This window comes from Ursus maritimus, unplaced genomic scaffold, assembly GCF_017311325.1.
Source record: "Ursus maritimus isolate PB19 unplaced genomic scaffold, ASM1731132v1 scaffold_30, whole genome shotgun sequence".
NCBI lineage: Eukaryota > Metazoa > Chordata > Mammalia > Carnivora > Ursidae > Ursus > Ursus maritimus.
Genome location: NW_024425564.1, coordinates 30,022,107 through 30,046,606, shown reverse-complemented (window position 1 = coordinate 30,046,606; position 24,500 = coordinate 30,022,107).

Below are 24,500 nucleotides of genomic sequence, written 5' to 3'. Positions count from 1 at the left end.
GCACCCAAAGAGGAGCCTCAGCATCATTTACATAACAATGTGCAATGTATGTAGAGGCATGTTTCCTTAAGGCACATGAGGGGACCTTATGCCTGCCTCTACATACGATGACAAGGCTTCTCTATCTAAATATTCACCCTAACCCTAAACAAAATTTAGCCATTCACCCTCTCTTGGGAGTCATGGCTTTGGCAGTTATTCCTGGTGATCTCCTTATTTGCTACAAAAAAAGTTTTCTTTGTGTGACAAATCACCTGGTATAATTTCTGTGACACACCAAGGAGCAAACTCAAGTTGGTTCAGTTACATAATGAATGAATTTTAATATCAAAAGTATGATAGTACAAGATTAAAATTTGATTTTTCTCTCTGTTAAGATGCCAACTTTTTTTTGTTTGTTTTTTGAATTGTTGGTCTGCCCTTGATAGAACATTGTAATTAAAGATTTTTCTTTATCTGTCTGGAAAAAGTTTCTAATGATTTGTCTTTCTCAGGTCCTCAATTCCTAAAGTGAAATCTTCTCAGTATTAGAAGAGCTAAGATTTGCTAACAACTATGTAACCAATATTTGCCTTTAGAAGCTCTTATTTCTGCCTTGATTAAAAAGATTAATTTTGTGATGATCTGTGATGCTATTTAGGTATGTGCTTTATTTTTTTTTAAGATTTTATTTATTTATTTGACAGAGAGACAGTCAGTGAGAGAGGGAACACAAGCAGGGGGAGTGGGAGAGGAAGAAGCAGGCTCCCAGCAGAGCAGGGAGCCTGACGTAGGGCTCGATCCCAGGACCCTGGGATCATGGCCTGAGCCAAAGGCAGATGCTTAACAACTGAGCCACCCAGGCGCCCCTAGATATGTGCTTTAAAACCTGCTATTTTTAACAAACTTCTGAAAGTTCAAAGTTTAAATGAAGTCTTTTTGACTAATTAGGCTTGTTCGTTTGGCATGTTAAGTTACATGGGAAGCATTGTCAAATAAGTGATAATAAATCTTAGATTATATCATTTAGATAAGTGCTGTAACTTTTGTAGAATTTACATAAAACTCCTAAGATTTTGATCCCTCCCCACCCAGTGACACCAGGACCTGATTGAGAGACACCAGGGGCCGGCTCGCAATACGCAGACACACAGGGAAAGACAGAGAGACACAGAGTGGGGGGACACTTAGACACACTGGACAGGACAGACGGGGAGGGACAGAGTCTGTGTGTGTGTGTGTGTGTGTGTGTTGTCCTGGAATGACATCATCCCTTGTAATTCTAATTATTTAAGTGTTGTGTCGCAGAAATAACAAAATTTTCCTTGTCAACTGCATTAAAATGAACACTCATCAGATCTTCAACCATAGCCATTTTTTTTTTTTTTTTTTTTTACAGAGCAGGGGCAGGAGGGACAGTCAGAGGGAGAGGGAGAGAATCTTAAGCAGGCTCCATGCCCAGCTTGGAGGCTGATGTGGGGCTCAGTCTCACAACCTTGAGATCATGACCTGAGCCAAAATCAAGAGTCAGACGCTTAATCAACTGAGCCACTCAGGTGCCCCAAACCATGGCCATTTTTTAGTCTTTTGTCATTTACAGATATTGTTCAAATGTTCTTGTAAATATCTTCAGGGAGGTTCATGGAGAGGACTTTTAATGAATACAAGTTTCTGATACCCTTAAGATCATGCAACTAAGCTGGGTAATAATTTCTGGAACTAATGGAAAAACTGTATTCAAACAGAACAGGAATTAGTAACATGAGACTAAATGAATTGAAGAAGATGATTATAGTTTTATGAGTCTTGTTTGAAACATCACTGGTTCTCTGATATTTGCTCTCTCAGATTTAAGAAAACGTTTATCTTTTTCTCCCTACCTCATTCCTACAGAAATCAATCTGACATTCCTTAAAAAAATTTCCAGCAAAGGGGCGCCTGGGTGGCACAGCGGTTAAGCGTCTGCCTTCGGCTCAGGGCGTGATCCCGGCGTTATGGGATCGAGCCCCACATCAGGCTCCTCCGCTATGAGCCTGCTTCTTCCTCTCCCACTCCCCCTGCTTGTGTTCCCTCTCTCGCTGGCTGTCTCTATCTCTGTCAAATAAATAAATAAAATCTTAAAAAAAAAAAAAATTTCCAGCAAAGCACATTTAAAAGAACATATATGGTCAAACACTGTTCTTTCTGCATTTATGTAGAAATTAGGCCAAGTTTGTTAAAACTGAACCTGTGTTATAAACAAATTAGTCTTAATTTGGCTATCTTTGATGGAAATGGGGTTATTTTAGAGAGAAAAAAATTATTTTTCAGCAACACACATTTATGGGTGTTAGATTCTAGTTCTGATGAATTGCTCTTGAATGTGTGTTGTTTACTTATAAAACTGGGCTGGATCCTGAATGTTTATGGATTCCTTCCACATCTGGCTTATTTTCTACCCAATTGCTTGCACACTATAGACCTGGCTTTGCAAGCCATCCTGTAGAACTGCCTCCTAAAATGAGACAATTGTTTAACTGAACTGATGTAATTTACCTTGTTATGAAATGTGAAATAAAATGCTAAAATTATACATGAGAGTTCCAAAATAATGGCTCTATAAACGATGGGGGCTCAACCTACTACTAGGGAATATCTGCAATTGGACACAAGGCAGTTTCATTTTTCAAATCCTGACCTACACCCCTTTTCAGCNNNNTAGCTGGAGTCACCCTATTCCTCAAGAGTAAGAAATACAGGGTCTACAGAATGCTGAACGTGAAGCATAACATATGCAAAAGGTTGTATAGAGATCATATAGAGATCTTTTTTTGCTGATGCCTTCACTAGATAGTGCACCTCTTTACCAGATCATTGGGAAACTATAGTTCTAAGTTGTTTTTCTTTTGGTCTTACATTAATCTCATGTTGCCATCTATATTGTGAGCATGGCAGGCATAGGAGTACAAGTCACCTTCTGATATCTGGCCCAAGGGTCATTATGGAGGAATGGCATGTAGAAGATTGTATGGGCCACAGAATACAAAGAAGAAACTGGAGGTTGCCATAAGGGAGGTGGGTGAGAGGATGGGTGAAAGAGGTGAAGGGGATTAAGAGGTATAAATGTCCAGTTATGAAAATAAGTCACAAGAATGAAAAGCAGGGCATAGGGAATACAGTCTACAATATTGTAGTAATTTTGTATGGTGACTGATGGTAACTACACTTATTGTGGTATTTTGTAATGTATACAATTGTCAAATCACTATGTTGCATGCCTGAAACCAATATTATATGTCAACTATAATTAAAAAATAATAAAATCCAAAAAACAAAAAAGTATAGGCAACACTGTGTGTAAACTATACTTCAATAAAAAATGTAGGCAAATGTCCTTATATTTCCCATGTATCTTTTAGACAATGAGAAGTTGAAAGTCCCCTCTTTATCTATATCTATATCATCTATATCTATATCTATATCTATAGTGTAGAGGCTTGTAATGAGATGCAAATAAAAGTAGATTTAATATTTTTAAAGTGGTAAAATGTAGGCCTATGCATTAAAAAATACAAAGGTACTACTGCTACTAATAAAATAAGTCACTGAGAAGCAGCTAAAGCTATGCTTTAAGTTTATAGCCTTAAATTTATATATTTGTAAAGAACAAGATCTAAAAATAAATGAGCTAAGGATTCTTCTTAATAAGTTAGAATTAGATAAGGGAGTTAAGTTCCCTCAAAAAGTAGAAAGAAGGAAATGGTAAGAGAAAATATTAATAAAACAAAATCATCAAGAAAAATAATAAAATTGAGTGTTTATTCTTAGAAAGGACTAGTAAAATTTATTAAATCTAGGATAGACTGATTAAATGAAAAGAGGTAGGAAACACAAATAGCTAACATGAGGAATACAAAAGGAGACAACACTATAGATCCTGCCGCAAACATTTAAAAGATTATATTTGAGCAGTTTTAAACAGTGTTTGATAAGGTAGATGAAATTGACATGTTCCTAAAAAAAGTCAGGGGTGACTGACCTTAACTGACACAAGAATACAAAAAAAATCAGAATAATATTAAATACATTAGATTTATAATTAACAACCTTCTCATAAGGAAAGTTTCAGGCTCAGAAGTCTCACTAATTCTTTCAAACATTTTACAGAATTAAAGCTTTACAACTCTTTAGAGATTAGGAAATTTAAAAATATAATCTCCAGTATGTAAGGAAACTTGACACCAAAATGGGACAAATATTATTAAAAAAAACAGTTCAATCTAAAAAATTCTAAATAAGATATTAACACAGTGAATTGAGCAATAAGGATAATAAATCTTTGTTTTTTGGTTTATTTTGGGAATGCCAACTTGATCTAGTATTCAGAAACTAACCAATGTGATTAACATGTATACTGAATAAAGAAGGAAAATTACAATGATTATTTCAACAGATGCATAAAATATAACTTAAAACATTCGATATCTACTCATGACTTTAAAAAGCCTTGGCAATGTCACACAAATACAAAGGATTATGACACTACAACAAACAACGATAGGCTGACAAATTGGACAACCTAAAAAAATGATCAATTCCTAGAAACACACAACTTACAAAGACTGAAACATGAAGAAATATGAAATCTGAACATATCAATTACTACTAAGGAAAATGAATTAGTAATAAAAACCTCCCTATAAACAATAGTCCAGGAACAAATGGTTTCACTGGAGAATTCTATCAAATATTTAAAGAATGTAAATTTTTTTCAAACTTTTCCAAATAATGGAGAGTAAACACTCCCAAACAGATTTTATGAGATCAGCATTACCCTGATGCCAAAACCAGACAAGGAAACAAGAAAAGGAAATTGCAGGCTGATATCCCTGATGAAACATAGATGCAAATATCTTCAATAAAATATTAGCAAACCGATTTCAACAGTACATTAGAAAAATTATTCACCATGATCCAGCGTGATTTATTTCAGCTGTGCAAGGATGGGTCAATAACCTCAAGTCAATCAGTGTGATATATCACATTAACAAGAGGAAGAATAAAAGCCATATGATTATTTCAATAGTCCAGAAAAAGCATTTGACAACATACAACACCCGTTGTCACTCAATGAAGCGCGTTTAGAGGGAGCATACCTTAATACAATAAAGAAAATACTTGAAAAACCTACAGCTAACAGCAAACTCAATGGTGAAAGATTAAAAGCATTTCCTGTAAGATCAGGAAGAAGACAAAGATGTGCATTCTCACCACTTGTCCAACATAGTAATGGAAATACTAGCTGCAGTAAGAAATAAAAGACATCCAAATTGGTAAAGAAGATATAAAACTGTCACAATTTGCAGGTGACATGATATTATATACAAAAACTAAAGACACCACCCCAAAACTGTTAGAAGTGATAAATAAATTCAGTAGAGTTGCAGGATATAAAATCAATATACAGTTGAACTTCTATATAATAACATTGAATAATTAGAGAAATTAAGAAAATGTCCATCTGCAATAGAATCAAAAAGAACAAAATAGTAGTTATAAATGTAACCAAGTGGGTTAAAAACCTGTACACTGAGTGCTAAAAAGACATTAATGAAAGAAACTGAAGACCACACAAATAAATGGAAAGATATTCCATGCTCATTAAATGGCACAATGAATGTCAACACTGAGGCGCTTAGTGGGTGAAGCATCCAACTCTCGCTTTCTGCTCAGGTCATGATTCTCATGGGTTGTGAGACTGATCCCTACATCAGCCTCCACACTCAGTGGGGAGTCTGCATGAAGATTCTCTCCCTCTGCCCCTTTCCTTACTCGTGCTCCCTCTGTCTCTCAAATAAATCTTTTAAAAAATGTCAAGACTACCAAGTGATGCACAGATTCAATGCAGTCTCTATCAAAATCCCAATAGCATTTCTCACAGAAGAACAATCCTAAAATTTATATGGATCTACAAAAGACCCCAAATAGTCACACACTCTTGAGAAAGAAGAAAGCTGGGGGCAGCACACTTCCAGATTCCAAAGTACGTTGCATCTTCTTTACCTATTCATCTGTTGAAGGGCATCTCAGCTCCTTCCACAGTTCGGCTATTGTGGATATTGCTGCTATGACCATTGGGGTACATGTGCCTCTTCTTTTCACTGCATCTGTATCTTTCAGTAAATACCTAGTAGTGCAACTGCTGGGTCATAGGGTAGCTCTATTTTTAACTTCTTGAGGAACCTCCATACTATTTTTCAGAGCAGCTGTACCAGCTTGCATTCCCACCAATAGTGTAGGAGTTTCCTCTTTCTCCACATCCTCTCCAACACTTGTTGTTTCCTGTCTTGTTAATTTTTGCCATTGGGACTTCATCAAGATAAAAAGCTTCTGCACAGAAAAGGAAACAGTCAACACAACTAAGAGGCAACCCATGGAATGGGAGAAGATATTTGCAAATGACATTACATCTTAGCTGGTATCCAAGATCGATAAAGAACTTCTCAAACTCGACACCCAAAAAACAAATTATCCAGTCAAGAAATGGCCAGAAGACATGAGCAGACTCTTCTCCAAAGAAGACATACAAATGGCTAACAGACACATGAAAAAATGTAGTACATCATTAGCCACCAGGGAAATTCAAATCAAAACCACATTGAGATACCACCTTACACCAGTTAGAATGGCTAAAATTAACAAGACAGGAAACAACAAACGTTGGCCAGGATGTGGAGAAAGGGGAACCCTCTTACATTTTTGGTAGGAATGCAAGCTGGTACAGCCACTCGAAAACAGTATGGAGGTTCCTCAAAAAGTTAAAAATAGAGCTACCCTATGACCCAGCAATTGCACTACTAGGTATTAACCCCAAAGATACAGATGTAGTGAAAAGAAGGGGCACATGCACCCCAATGTTCATAGCAGCAATGTCTACAATAGCCAAACTGTGGAAGGAACCAAGATGCCCTTCAACAGATGAATGGATAAAGAAGATGTGGTACATCTATACAATGGAATATTACTCAGCCATCAGAAAGGATGAATATCTACCGTTTGCATTGACTGGATGGAACTGGAGGGGATTATGCTAAGTGAAATAAGTCAAGTAGAGAAAGACAATTATCATGGGGTTTCATTTATTTTTGAAACATAAGGAATAGCAGGGAGATCATTAGGAGAAGGAAGGGAAAAATGAAGAGGGGGATACAGAGGGGGAGATGAATTATGAGAGACTATGGACTCTGGGAAACAAATGAGGGTTTCATAGGGGAGGGGTGTGGGGGGATGGGTTAGCCTAGTGATAGGTATTAAGGAGGGAATGTATTGCATGGAGCACTGGGTGTTATATGCAAACAATGAATCATGGAACACTACATCAAAAGCTAATGATATCATTAGCTAAGTCATAATGATATGACTAACATATCATTAAAAAAAAAAAGACCCAAAACCATAAAACTGATGTAGAACACCAAAACCAAAGGCAAAGAAAAAGCAGAAGTGAACAAGAGGGACTACATCAAACTAAAATGATTCTGTACCGCAAATGAAATCATCCACAAAAGGTAAAGTCATCCTATTGAATTAGAGACTATGTTTAGGAATCATATGTTCTATGAGGGCTCAATATTCAAGATATATAAAGAAGTCATATACTCAATAGCAAATACATAGGCAAAGGAACTAAACAGACTTTTTTTTTTTTTCCCAAGGCCAACAAGTACTTGAACAGGTGCTCAACATTACTTATCGTCAGGGAAATGCAATAAAAATCACAATGAGATATGTTTACCTGTTAGAATTGCTGTCATCAAAAAGATAGCTAACAAGTATTGTTGCGAATGTGGAGAAAAAGGAAACATTGTGCACTGTAAGTGGGAACAAAAATTGATTCAACCGCTATGGAAAACAGTGTGGAAGATCTTCAAAAAATTAAAATAGAACTACCATAAGATCCACCAAATCTGCTTCTGTGTATACATCCAAAGCACATGAAATCATTATTCTAAATAGATATCTGTACCCCCATATTTATTGCAACATTATTTACAATTGCCAAGGCATATAGAAAACCTAAGTGTTATTGACAGATGAATGGATGAAGATGGTATATTATACACACACAAACACGCACACAGTGGAATATTATTCAGGCATATAAAAAGGGAAATCACACCATTTGCAACAACCTGGATGGATCTTGAGGGCAGTGTGCTATATGCAATAAGATAGAAAGACAAATATGTATTGTATGATCTTACTTATAAGTGGATTCTTAAAAAAGCCAAACTCATAGAGACAGAAAACAGATTGTTGTTTGCCAGATGTGTGTGTTGAGTGATGGGGAAAAAAAAGTGAGGGTGGTCAAAAGATACAAATTTCCAGTTATAAGATAAGTAAGTTCTGGGAATGTAATGGACAACATGGTGACTATAATTAATAATAGTGTATTTTATATTTCAAAGTTAAGAGAATCTTATAAGTTTGCATCACAGGAAAAAATTGTAAGTACATGAGGTATTGGATTTAACTAGACTTACTGAAGTAGTCATTTTAAAATATATACATACATCATTATGTTGTATACCTTAAATCAATACAATGTTATATGTGAATTATAGCTCAATAAAACTGGAAAAAATAATGTATCTCACTTCAGCACCCCACCCCAACCAGAAAAAGTCTTGGACTATTAGGAATAGAAAGAAGTTTCCTTTATCTAATCGACACATACAAAAAAATATAGCAATTGTTTTACTTGATAGTGAAATGCTGAAGTCTTTCCTATTGAAATTAGGGATAAGAAAATATGTACTGGAATTCCTAGTCAATGTAATAAGGTAAGAAAAAGAAATATATGATATACAGGTTGGAAAGGAAGAGCTAAATCTTTTATTCAATGCAAATGCTATACTTTTATAAAGAGTAAATCCAGTAGTAAATACATAGATACATTTTAAGATAAAAAATATGCTTAGTAAAATCATGAAATACGAGGTTTAGATACAAAAGTAATTCTATACTAATAAACAGAAAGCAAAATAGCTAAGCACAAATTAATATATATCATAGGATCCTATTTTATATAAAGTTGAAAAACCAGGAAACTTAAAGAATACTATTAAAAGTCATGGTACTTACTTTGGAGAAACAGGGATGGGGCATTAGGGTCCTTCTAGAGCTCTAGCGATGCTCTATTTCTTGATCGAGATGGAGGTTTTACAAATGTTTACTTTGTGATAGTTGAGTTGTAATGTTTTGTACACTTATCTATATGTTAAAATTTAATATAATAAAATTATTGAACAACATCTGAAACTAATTATGTACTTTATGTTGGCTTATTGAATTTAAATAAAAAGATTATAAAGTCACATATGTCAGTTTAAAAGCAATGGTGCCATTTATGGAGCATAAGAAGTAGGAAGATCAGTAGGAGAAGAAAGGGAAGAAGGAAGGGGGGGGTAAACAGAAGGGGGAATGAACCATGAGAGACTATGGACTCTGGGAAACAAACTGAGGGCTTTAGAGGGGAGGGGGGGGGATTGGGATAGACTGGTGATGGGTAGTAGGGAGGGCACGTATTGCATGGTGCACTGGGTGTTATACGCGAGTAATGAATCATGGAACTTTACATTAAAAACTTGGGATGAACTATATGGTGACTAACATAACATAATAAAAAATTATTTAAAAAAATAAAAGCAATGGTGCCTATAAATGTAATTTATAATATAATTTTGGATTCAGAAACATTCAATTATTCAAATCCAATAGAACAAAACCAACCAACATTAACTCATCACCACACAAGATCCCAAATTGTGTCCAAAAATCACACAATAATGCAAGGATGTACAAACCAAATATGGACACAGAAGTAGTGCCAGGAGTGATGTCATGAAGATGACAACTTGTCGTTTCTGATGCCACTCCCACTCACAAGAAAAACAACTAACAACTATTCATGGGGAAGACACTACTGAGAGAATCTTAGAACATGGGAGTGAAGCTGAAGCAACTCCAGCACAACAGGACCAAGACAGACTGCGTTAAAATGGTAAGAAAAATGGCAAAAATCTGACAGCATGGACACTCCCCCAGGCCAGTGCAGAACCATGACAAGAGGTCTCCCCTGAGTCTATGGTTCTTCCAGTAGGAAGAGAGAGCCCAGGGGTTACATACATGCCCCCAGTGTTGTGGTCATTTCATGGGAGCCCCTACTCTGGTTTTGCCCCATGGGAATAGCAGAGGAATCTGCTGGGTTCAACCACTGAGAATTTCTGACTGAGAAGGGAGGGGAGGGGCTTGCAAATGCCAGCACTCAGATTGGCAAACCCTATTCCAATATTCAGAGCCCATTAATACTCCAAAAGTATATCATTGTTCATCTACAGAACCAAGTCAGTGGCACAGCCTGAGCAGGGAACTTCGTGGGGTATCGGTCTGCCTTATTCAGGTCCTTAAAGAAGGAATTTTGCCAATCTTAGAGCACAGTCTTCTCATTCCGAGGTAGATAAGCCAATAATAGTCCCACTATGGACTAAGCATGGCTCCCAGCCCCCAACCAGACAAAGCCTATTTGGGAAATTTGGAACTTGCCTGAAGAGGGCCCTCCCACTCCCACTCAGAGAGGAGAACTAAGTTCTAGCCCTATCTGCTGCAGAAAATGGCTCCTAGCTCCATTTGACAGAAGGGCTAATGAGAACACCTGGAAGCTGCTATATAACCCAGCAATGCGTGAGCCAATTGGCATGTGGGCAGAGCTGATCACCCTCAGAGCCAAGCCAATGGCCCTGTTTAGCCAGGGAACTTGGAGCATGGGTCAGCTTAAGTTAAGATCCTAAAGAGTCTTAGTGGTTCAGGACCAGCTTCTCCTGAGCAACCAGACAAGAAAATCAATTCATAGCCCCCCCTTGTTGCTGAATACAAACTTAAGCCCACTTTATCAGGGAACACTACAGAGCATTTGAGAAGCTGTGTCATTCATCAAATAGCCATGCTTATAGTGGAACTTGAACAGAAAACACACTGACTTTTCCTGTCTTTAGAGCAAAACAGGTGGCCTCACCTGACCAGGATATTTATTGCACACTTTTGCCTATCTCACGTTCCCAAACAATGAGCTGGGCATATATTGGGACTTGTCTTGCTGCCCTACTATGTCAGGGAAGCTAATTCATAGCCCCATGTATGGCTGAATATAATATCCAGACCACATAGTAAGGCTGATGAGAAAATCTGGGCAACTTTAAAAACCATCCACAGCCTTACTTCGGTAGAAAACTGAGCTAGCAACCCTCAGTAGCTGTTCTCAGTAAGTGGCATATTCTCCCGTTCTCATGCCTGACCTCAGGATTGAACAGTTGCCTTGCTCAAACATATACCCTAATAACATACCTCTCCTGCCCAAGAACATTACCAGATGACACATGTAGGAACCCAAACCAAGGTGACTACTGAAGAACAGTCTCTGTGAAAACAAAGCTACAATTTTCAAAGACTATACTATTTACTCAAATGCACAGGCCCTAATGTAAGGAATTGAGGATTATGAAAAAATCAGGTAAATATGACATCAAAGGAAATTAATGAATCTCTAATAACAGACCCTAAAAACGTGGAGGTCTAAGGACAGTCAGACAAAGAATTTAGGATAATCCTGTTACAGAGTTCTTGTGAGTAACATGTTCAGACAACTAAATGAAATTAGGAAAACAATGTCTAAAGAAGAATTTCAAGAAAGAAATAGAAAGCATAAAAATTAAAACAAACAGAAATCTTAGAGCTAGAAAATATAGTAACTGAAGAATTCAATAGAATGCTTCAAAAAGCAGATTTGACAGAGGAACTTATGGGACACAATATAAAGAACAGCATTTGCAATATGAGAATTCCAGAAGCAAATGACAAAGGAAGAGAAAGTATATTTAAATCAATAATGGCTGAAAATGTACAATCCTCAGGAAATAGATATCCAGACACAAGAGGCCCAAAGAACCCCAAATAAGTTGAATACGGCTACACAGAGACACAGTATTATTAAGTTATCAAAAATCAATGACAAAGAAAGAGTTGTGAAACCAGCAAGAGACAAGAGAGATGTTATATACAACCCCAAAAAGGCTATAGGCAGATTTTTCACAGAAACTTTTCAGACCAGAAGAGAATAGGATGGGGGCGCCTGGGTGGCTCAGTCGTTAAGCACCTGCCTTCGGCTCAGGGCGTGATCCCAGAGTCCTGGGATCGAGCCCCACATCAGGCTCCTCTGCTGGGAGCCTGCTTCTTCCTCTCCCACTCCCCCTGCTTGTGTTCCCTCTCTTGCTGGCTGTCTCTCTCTGTCAAATAAATAAAATCTCAAAAAAAAAAAAAAAAGAGAATAGGATGACATATTCAAAATATTGGGTAAAAAAAATCATCAACCAAGAATACTATACCTAGGGAAGCTGTCTGTCATAAATGTAAGAGAGATCAAGACTTTCCTAAATAAACAAAAGCTGAGGGAATTCACTACCTCAGGCTTTACAATAAATGCTAAAAGAAGTTATTTCAGTAGAAATAAAAGTATGCTAATTAACATCATACTAAATTTATAGTAATACAACAATAGCAGGGGACCTTAACACCTCACTTGCATCAATAGACAGATCACCCAAATAGAAAATCAATAAAGAAACAGTGGCTTTGAATGATACACTAGACAGGTGGATCTAATAAATATATTCAGAATGTTCCATCCAAAAACAGCTGAATACACACTCCTTTCAAGTGCACACGGAACATTCTCCAGAACAGATCACATATTGGGCCACAAAACAAATGTTAACAAATTAAGAAAGATGGAAATCATAACATGTATATTTTCTGACCATAACACTATCAAACTAGAAATCAACCACAAGAAAAAGTCTGGTAAGAACGCAAATATATGGAGGTTAAATAACATGCTACTAAACAATGAATGGGTCAACCAGGAAATAAAAGAAAAAATTAAAAAGTACACGGAAACAAATGAAAATGAAAACACAGTGGTCGAAAACGTCTGGGATGCAGCAAAAGCAGTTTTAAGAGGGATGCCACATAGAGGGAAGTTTTATAATACAGGCCTACCACATGAAGCAGGAACAGAAAAATCTCTAATAAAGAACCTAACCCCACACCTAAAGGAGCTAGAAAGAGAAAAATGCACAAAGCCCAAATTTAGTAGAAGGAAGGAAATAATAAATAGTAGAGTGGAAATAAATGAAATAGACACTCAAAAAACAATAACAATGATCAATAAAACCAAGAGATGGTTCTTTGAAAAGATAAAATGAAAATAAAACCTACTGAAGAGAGAGCTTATTTACAAACAATCTATCTCCTGAGGTGTTAATATCCAAAATATATAAAGAAGTCAAATCATACAACGCAAAACCAAAAAGACAAATATCTAAAAATAGGCAGAGGATCTGAGTAAACATTTTTACAAAGAAAGCATACAGATTGTCAACAGACACATGAGAAGATGTTCAACATTACTATTCATTGGGAAAATGCAAATCAAAATCACAATGATATATCATCTCATCAGAACAGCTAGTACAGACAAAAGAAAAAAATAAGTATTGCCAAGGATGTGCACTGTTTTTATGGGAATGTAAATTTGTACAGACATTATGGAAAACTCTATGGAGCTTCTTCAAAAAACTAAAGATAGAAATAGCATACAATCCAATACATCCACTGCTGGGTATTTACCTGAAGATAATGAAAACACTAATTTGAAAAGACAGATATACCCCTATGTTTATTGTAACTTTGTTTACAATAGCCAAGTTATGAAAGCAACCTTAGTATTCATTGATAAACGAATGGATAAAGATGTGGTATACATACACAATGGAATATTACTCAGACATAAAAGATGAAATACTGTCATTGGAACAACATGGATGGACCTAGAAAATATTATACTAAGTGAAATAAGTCGGACAAAGACAAATCTCATATGTTTTCATTTATATATGGAATCTAAATAACATAAATGAATAAAAAAGAAACAAAAGAAACAGAAACTCCAAACACAGAGAAGAAACTTGTGGTTGCCAGGGGGCAAATAGGTAAACGGTGGGAGAATGGACAAAACAGATAAGGGGTTTTAAAAGGTACAAACTTCCAGTTATAAAATAAATAAGTCACAGTGATCAAAGTACAGCAGGGAATATAGTCAATAATATTATAATACCTTTTTATGATGGCTGTTAACTGCAATTACTGTGGTGAGCATTTTGTGATCCATATAACTGTCAAATCACTATGTTTTACACCTGAACTAATCAAATTGAGAACAAAAAGTATGTTTTTGATCTGTACTCATCAATGGTAGTTGAAAGTACCCCCTCACCATTTTTATCAAATTAATATAAACATATATCTAAATAGTTTAAAGGCTTGTAATGTAAGGTAAATAAAAGTAGATGTAATATTATTTTTAAGTGATAAAATACAGGCCTATGCATACAAAGATACAAAAGTAATATTGCTACTAATCAAATAGATCAATGAGATGCAGTTAAAGCCATGCTTGAAGGTTATATCCTTAAACTAATATACTAGTAAAGAACAACATCTGAAAATAAGCATTCATCTCAAGAAGTTAGAATAAGATAAAGTAATTAAGTCACCCTTCCAAATAGAAATAGTAGAGGTAAGAGAAAAAAAAAATGAATGAAACAACAACAACAAAACAATCAAGAAAGGAAATCAATAAAGCTAAGAGTGAGTTCTTAGAAAGGAATAGTAAGTCCATTAAATCCAGAATAGACTGATTAAAAGAGAAGAGGTAGAAACCACAAATAACTAATATTAGGATCACAAAAGGAGACAACACTATAGATCCTGCTGCAAACATTTAAAAGGTTTTAAGCAGCTATGAGCAGCTTTAAATAGCACTTAATAAGTTAGACAAAGCTGACACATTTCACAAAAATGTCAATGGTGACTGACCTTAACAGACACAAAATAGAAAAATCAGAATTATATTAAATAAATTGGATTTATAATCAACAACCTTCCTATAAAGAAAACTTTAGGCTCAGAAGTTTCACTGATGCAATCTTTCAAGAATTAATGCTAAATTTTATAACTATTCAGAAAATAGGAAATTAAGAAGACAATTCCCAGTGCCTAAATAATCTTGATACAAAATGTAACATTATAAGAAAAACACCAGTTGAATTTCAAAAATCCTAAACAAAATATCAAAGTAAATTGGGGATATGTAAAAGAGATAATAAATCTTGGTCTTATTGGTTTATTTTGGAAATGCCAGCTTGGTCTGGTATCCAAAAGCTATCAGTGTAATCAGCATGCTTATGGAATAAAGGAGGACAATGAGACCATTTTAACAGATGCATACAATGCAATTAAAAACAGTCAATATCTGCTTATGATTTTAAAAAACCCTGGAAATGCCACATACATATGAAGGATTATAAGACACTCCAAGCAATCATATGCCAACATATTAGACAATGTAAAAAAAATGGATAAGTTCCTAGAACATTTAACCTACCAAGACTGAATCATGAAGAAATAGGAAATCTGAACAGACCAATTACTACTAAGGAGAACGGATGCAGTAATAAAACCTCCCTATAAACCATAGTCCAGGAACATATGGTTTCACTGGTGAATTCTACCAAATGTTTAAAGAAAAATTAATACAATCCTTTTCAAACTTTTCCATCCAAAAAGACAAGAGGAAGAAATACTTCCAAATGTATTTTATGAGGTCAGAAGTACAGTGATCCAAAACCAAGCAAAGAAACTACAAGAAAAGAAAATTGCAGGTCAAAATCTCTGATGAAACATAAATGTGAATATCCTCAACAAATATTAGCAAACCAATTTCAACAATACCTTAGAAAAAATATTCATTATGATCAAGTATGATTTATTTCGGTTGTGCAAGCATGGTTCAATACAAATCAATCAGCATGGCACATCACATTAACAAGAGGAAGAATAAATGTCATACGATCATCTCAGTAGGTGCAGAAAAAACATTCAACAAAATACAATATCTGTTTGTGATAAAAACTCTCAGCAAATTGGGTTGAGGAAACACACCTCAACTCAAATAAAGACTATATATGAAAAACCCACTGTTAAATGTTAAAAAAAAAAAAAAAAGGAAAGTTTTCCCTCTAAGATCAGGAACAAGACAGGGATATACATTCACCACTTTTATCCAACATAGTACTGGAAGTACCTGCTGCAGCAATAAGACAAGAAAAAGAAATAAAAGACATATGAATTTGTAAGGAAGAGGTAAAACTCACAAATTGCACATGATATATTATATGCGGATCACAAAAACAACTTATAAATGAATTCAGTAGAGTTGCATAATACAAAATCAGTATACAAAAAGGTTGGATTTCTATACAATAATCATCAGAGAAATGAAGAAAACATTTCCACTTACAATTGTATCAGAAAGAATATAATACTAGTCATAAATATAACCAAGGAGGTGAAACACCTGTACATGGACTACTAAAAGACATTAATGAAAGAAATTGAAGGTTGCACAAATAAATGGAAAGATATTCTGTGCTCATCGATTGGAATAATATTGTGCAAATGTGCATATTACCCAAAACAATGTACAGATTCAATGTAACCTTTATCAAAATTCCACGGACATTTTAACAGAAATAGGAGAAAGTCCTAAAATTTATATGAAGCCACAAAGACCCCAAAAAACTAAAGTAGTCTAGAGGAAGAACAAAGCTAGGAACATCATATTTCCTGATTTCAAACTACATTACAAAGTTATACTCACCAAAAGAATATGATATTGACATAAAAACAGACATATACATTAATCGAGAGGTTCAAAATAAACCCACTAATACAGTCAATGAATTTATGACAAAAAAGTCAAAACTATGCAACAGGGAAATGATAGTCTCTTCAATAAATGGTGCTTGGAAAACTGGACAGTCACATGCAAAAGAATATTAGGCAAAAATGTATTAAGCACCATACCCAAAAGCCAACTCAAAATTAATTAAAGATTGAATGTAACTACTGAAACCATAACTCCTAGAAGGAGTTTTAAGGGATGTGCTCCTTGACATCAGCCATGGTGATGATTTTTTGAATTTGATACGAAAAAGCAAAGGCAACAAATGTGAACATAAACAAGTGGGACTACACAAAACTAAAAATCTTCTGCACAAAAAAGGAAGCCACCACCACAATCAACAAAAACAATCTACAGAATTTGATGAGATATTTGCAAACCACATATCTGACAAGGGATTAATATTTTAAAAACCTAAGACAATAACAAAATCACAAAAATGAAAACAACCCAACCCAACAATTTGAATAAAAATGGGTGGTAAAAGCTGAATAGACATTGTTGCAAAGACAACATACAAATGACCAACAGGTATGTGAAAATATGTTTACATCACTAATCAGAGAAGTGCAAATCAAAACCACAATTAGATATCACTTCATACATGTTATGATGGCTATCATTAAAAAACAGGAGATAAGAAGTGCCAGCAATAATGTGAAGAAAAGTGAACATTTGTGCCCTGTTGGTGGGGATGTAAATTGGTGGAGTCACAATGGAAAACAGTATGGCATTTTCTCAAAAAAATAAATATAGAACTACCATGTCATATTGCAATTCCACCTCTGGGTAGTTTTCCAAAGGAAACAAAAACACTAACTCAAAAAGATATATGACCTGCGTGTTCATTGCAGCATTATTTACAATAGCCAAGACAAGGAAGCAACATAAGTATCTATCAAAGGATGAGTGGATAAACAAAACGTGGTATATATATGTACACAGACACACACACACACTCCATGGACTATTATTCAGCCCCCCAAAAGAAGAAAATCTTTCCATTTGTAGTAACATGAATGGACCTCGAGGCCATTATGCTAAGTGAAGTAATTCAGATAAAGAAAGAAAAATACCATATAATCCCACTAATCTTAAAAAAAAACAAAACTCATGAAGTCATAGAAATTCATGGTTGTCAGAGGCTGGGGTGTGAAGTGTGTGTAATGACTAAAGGGGTTCAAAAGGTAAAAGCTTCCAGTTATAAAATGAATAAGTCATGGGATATATGATGTAAAACATGGTGATTATAGTTAATATACTGTATTGTATATCTGAAAGTAGCTGAGATATATCTTAAAATTTCATCACAAGAAAAAAATGTAACCAGACTTGTTGTGGTTATGATTTCACAAAACATACACAAATATCAAATCATTGTGCTGTATACCTGAAAGTAACAAAATGTTATATGTCAATTATATCTGAATGAAAAATCCGATTTAAATTTGAGAAAAGAATAAAATGCCTAAGAATAAATTTAACCAAGGAGGTGAAATATCTGTACACTGAAAACTGTGACATTAATGAAAAAAAAAAAAAAGAAGACACAATGAAATGGAAAGTTATTCTGAGCTGAAATATCTGTACACTGAAAACTGTGACATTAATGAAAAAAAAAAAAAAGAAGACACAATGAAATGGAAAGTTATTCTGAGCTCATGGATTGGAAGACTAAATACCTTTAAAATATCCATACTACCCAAAGCAATTGACAGATTCAATATAATCCATTTCAAAGTTCAAATAGATTTTCACAGAAATAAAACAATCTTAAAATCTGTGTGGATCCACAAAAGATCCCACTCTTGAGACAGAAGAAAGCTAGAAGCATCACACTTCCGGATTTCAAAGTACATTTCAAAACTACACTCATCAAAACAGTATGGTATTGGTATGAACACACACACACACACACACACACACACACACACACACACACACAGATTGATGAAACAGAAAAGAGAGCCTGCAAATAAACTCATGCATATATAGTCAATAAATTTATGATAAAGTGGAAAAAAATATACCACGAAGAAAGGACCATCTCTTCAACAAATCATGCTGGAAAACTGGACAGCCATGTGCAAAAGAATGTAATTAGACCTATATCATCATACACAAAAGTGACCTCAAAATTTATTAAAGACTTATATGTAAAACTTGAAACTCTAAAACTCCTTCTAGTATACAAAATCAAATGCAACAAAAGCAAAATAAGCATATGGGACTATATCAAACTAAAATGCTTCTGTACAGCAAATGAAATAATCAACAAAAGGAAAAGTCATTCTATTAAATGAGAGAATATATTTATAAATCATATATCTGATAAGGGTCTATTATCCAAAATATATAAAGTCATACGCTCAATAGCAAAAAAATAAATATACTGAACAATCCTAATAAAGCACTGGCAAAGGAACTAAATAGACTTGTCCCCAAAAATAATAAGTACTTGAGCAAGTGTTCAACATCACTCATCATCAAAGAAATGCAAATTAAAACCACAATGAGATATGTCTTTACCTGTTAAAAGGGCTGTCATCCAATAACAAGAGTTGTCTATAATGTGGAGGAAAGGGAACACTTCTGCATTGTACGTGGGAATATTCACTCATTCAACCACGATGGGAAACAGTATGGAGGTACTACAAAAAATTAAAAGTAGAGCTTCCATATGATCCAGTAAATCCTCCTGTGTGTACATATACCCAAAGGATATTAAATCACTATTCTGAAGCTGTATCTCTAACCCCATGTTCATTGCAGCATTATTTACCATAGCCAAGCCATGTAAACAGTGTGTTATGGACAGATAAAAGGATAAAGGAGATGTAGCATGTTATGTGTATATATGTGTACACATACACCTAACAGGAAGGGCTAATGAGAACAACTGGAAACTGGTACGTAACCCATCAATGCTTAAACCAAGAGGCACATGGACAGATCTGATCATCCCCAGAGCCAAACCAGTGGTCCTGCTCAGCCAGGGAAATTGGGGGATGGGTCAGTTTAAGTCAAGACCCTAAACAAAGAGCCATAGTGCCTCGGGAGCTGCTTCTCCTGGTGTACCTAGGCAGGAAAACTAACCTATAGCCCCATTTATGCTGAATACAGAATTTTGCTTACCACTAGCGTCCTTACAGAGTACATGGGAAGCTACATCACCTATCAAATAGTCATGCTTATAGTGGAACTTAAAAAGAAAGCATAGTCCATGGCTTTCCCTGTCTGTAGAGCTGAACCAATGGCCTCACCTGACTAGGATATTCAGTGCATACTCTTGCCTGTCTCAGGTTCCCAAACAATAAGTTATGTAGCCTCTGGGACCTGTTCTGCTGCCCTACTAGAGCATGGAAGCTAACTGATAGCCCTACCTAATGCCGATGACAATATGCTCAGTCCTGACCATATAGAAACTTGATGAGAAAATCCAGGCAAGTTTGAAGCCCATTCAGAGCCGCATTTGGGCAGGAACAAAGCTTGCAGTTTTACATTGTTCTTAGGAAGGGACACACCTCCCTACCCCTGACCTCAGAGCTTGAACAGTTGTCTTGTATGAAAATATAACTTAGTAGCAGGCTCCAACTGTACAAGGATGTTACCAGGAGACTCACCCAGAAACCCAAACTGAGGTGACTGGTGAAGAACTATCTCTGCCAAAACAAACCTGAAAAGTCTGAGAGACCATTTACTCAAATGCACAGTTATAACTGTAAGGAATCAAGGATCATGAAATATCAGGTGAGTATAACACTAAAGGAAACTAATAAATTCTTATAACTGGCCCTAAAAATGTGGAGATTTAAGAACAAAGAATTCAAAATAATCCTCTTAAATAATTCACATGAATTACAAGAACACACAAAAACTAAATGAATTTAGGGGAAAAATGCATAAACAAATCAAGAATTTCAAGAAAAAAAAAGAAACCATAAAAAAATGCCTAGTTATCCTAGAGCTAAAAAACAAATACAATACTGAACTGAAAAACTCAATTAAAAATTCAAAAGCTAACTTTACAGAAGAATCAGCAATCAGGAAGACAGGATACTTGACTAGAACTATCCAGTCAGAGGAATAAAAAGAAAAAAAAAAGAATGAAAAAGAGTGAAGAAAAACTGTAGGACTTATGGGACAGAATGAAAAGAACAGTATCTGCATTATAGGAATTCCAAAAGATGGGAAAGAGAGGGAAATATATTTAAATCAATAATAGCTGAAATGCACAAACCTGGGGAGAGAAATGGACATTCAGATCCAAGAGGCCCAAAGTAACTTGATAGGTTGGAACAGAGGGTCTATAGAAAGATAGCATTATTATCTATAATAATAATGGTTGTGAAAAATCAATGACAAAGAACTGTGAAAGTAGTAAGATAAAAGAGAAAAGTTATATACAAGGAACTCCTCATAATTAGCAGTGGGTTTCTCCACTGTTAAACTTTCCAGGCCAGAAGAGAATGGCATAACATATTCAAAATATTGAGGAAAAAAAAAAAGTCAAACGAGAATACTGTACCCAAGGAAACTGCCTTTCAGAAATGAAAAAGAGATTGAGATTTTACTGAATAAACAAAAGCTGAGGGAATTCATTAACACTGGACAGTAAAAGTAATCATAACTATAATAATCTATATTAGTTAGGCAATATAAAAAATATGTAGATGTAAACTGTAACATCAATAACCTAAAATATGAGGAGGAGGAGATGCAAAGCAAAGGGATTCTATTGAAATTGTTGTTAGTTTAAAATAGGGTGTTATAATATCAAAATATCTTATATAAGTTTCATGGTAACCACAGGAAAAAACCTGTAGTTATTCCACAAAAGAGCATGATAAAAAAGCCAAAGCATATTTATAGCACATCAAAACACATAAAAGACACAGCAGGGCAAGAAACAAAGAATAATGGATCTACAAAACTGAAAACAGTTAAAATGGCCATACTGAATTTTTACATATCAGTAATTACTTTAAATGTAAATGGATGAAATTCTTCAATCAAAAGACACAGAATGGCTCAATGGATGAAAAAAAACCAAATCCAATGATATGCTACTTACCAAAGTCACTTTACCCTTAAAGACTCCCATTGCCTGAGAGTAAAAGGATCAAAAAAAATTTCAAGCAAACCACCACCACCACCACCACCACCACCACCACCACCACCACCACAGAGGTAGTTATGTCACATAAAATAGACTTTAAAAATGATAGAGTGACAAGGTCAAAATATAATGTTAAAGAAATCAATACATCAGGAAGATATAGCTTTAAATATCAATGCAACTTTTCTATAAGCCTGAATATATTTCAAAATAAAAATAAAAAAGTTTGCTTAGGCTATATAAAGAGAATCCATTAGTAAGAAGACAAAAGGAAATATATGGAGTCCATGTAGCAGGCAGGACAGACATTCAAGAAAGCAATTCTGGTAACTTGGTAGTGGTGGCAACAGAGAGGAGTTGATAAAATTAAGATGTATTTAGGTCATGCAACAGATAGGATTTAATGAGATTATAGGGCTGGCAGGTGATGGTGATGCCATTTACTGAAATTGAGTAGAGATATCTAGGCTAATAGGGAATTAGGTGTACCATTTTATACAACAAATAGGAGGTGCCTTTGGAATGTCTATAAGGAGAGTTAGGTTAGACAGTGAAAAGTTGCAGTTCTAGAGCTCAGGGAAGAGATCAGGATTGAAGATAAAAGCTTGAGACTGTTTATTACATAGATGGTAACTAAAGTTGTGAGTATGGGTGAGGTTTTCTAAAAAGGCAAGTGGAAGAGAAAAGCCCAACGTATAAAGGTTGGGTAGAAAAGAAAACAAACATATATGCATTAGAAATGAAATGGAGATGCAGCCACAAGTATACACAGGCTAAAAGTTATTACAAAAGGATATTATATGCAACTTCATGAGATATTTGAAAATGTAGAGAAAATAGATAATTTTCTAGCAAAATTCAAATTACTAATTATAACTTGGACTGACCATAACAGAACAAACTGTAAAGGCCACTAAGGATCCACATTCTATTGAAAAAAGGAGCAATGCCCAGCTATTTTTCATACTTAAATTCTTCCTAACCTTCTAAAACCAGAAAACTTCTGTTTCTAACCTTAGAAACACCTTATCTGAGGGCAAATGAAAAACTAGGAAGTAATGATCAGAGACTTAAGAGAACATAAAAGGTTAATGGTATGATAACCAACAGAGTCAGTGGAAGAGTGACTCATGGCGTAGTTTCTACACTAGTATTCTTAGTAAACATTCCCTGCTTGATAACGAATGATAGCAGTTTTCAGTATTTCTAAGTCCAGATCAAGTCAGAACATGAGGACTGGGACCTTCACACTTAAGGCTAATTACATAATGTGGAACATCTGCAAGGCATTAAAGAGAGATGTTGTAATACATAAATGCAGGACCATTGACAGTCTTATTTTCTAGGAAACTTCCATAAAAGGTTTGGGTCCAAGTATCTTCAAAAAGTTGAGCTTGTGCTGGAATTGGGTTAATTCCTCATTCTCTCATTTGCAAAGCCCTATGAAGTAAAAATGGTGTCACTATAAAAGGCAATCTAGTTTTAACTTCCATGGGATTTAGACCTGTGGGCCCTGGAAACAGACCAAGTAACAAGTAACAAGAATTACAACAAAAAAGGTTGATTGAATAAAAGGAGGCTATGAGATTTCCAGGCTGTGGAGTGGCTGGGATCAGTGTGGCTGGTCAGAGACCCTGGGTGACTGTGTGGGACTTTAGACCTGATTTGGAGAGCTATGACAGTCTCCTTTTGCTGATCTTTGGTCTTGAGCACTCTGAGAACAGATTTCAGTTTCTGATGCTAGATCTTGGGGTTGGGGTAGGAGTTGGACACACACATGGGTCCCTGAAGGTCTTCTTACTTGTACATACTTTTCTAACTGTATCATTCTGGACCAGGAAATGAAATTGAAAAATGTTTTAAGTTTACATTATCAAGTTTCCAAGGCTGTAAAATAAAATGGTGGTTGAGAATGATATTAGCATCATAGTGGTGTAAGACATTCTTTCTTTTGGTTCACTGATTTAAACAATGAATGAGACATCCATCTATAAACAGGCATCTTTATTTGTGTTGTAAGATCTAATATCATAAGCCAAGGGACCTGAGAGTAGTCTAACGTACTGGTAATAGGCAGACAAAACTTGGTACCAGCTGTGGATTGAGCAGAGCAAGCTAACCGGCTCTAGCCTTCTTGGCATGTTGGGAAAAAACCTGGAGTGTGCTGACCTGAGAAGATACCTACAGACAAGAAAGAATTTGCAGAAGTGCAGCATTCCCAATATTAGATCTGGCACACCATTAGAGCATGTATATATATGCACCCTCATGTGCTCTCTCTCTGTATATATCCCTATATATTTATATCTGTATCTATAAATGAGTTTGGATACAGTGGAGATGGTAAGAGGATTTTCTCTGCACTGTCTCCTGTCCACCCTCAAGTGAATATTGCACTGGGATGATCTACCAGTGGTGTGGTGACCTCTCCCACAGGGAAAAGGAGAGAACTGAATGAGTACCTATCTACCGAGTTGTGTGGTGCATGTTAGGGAAACTGATTTC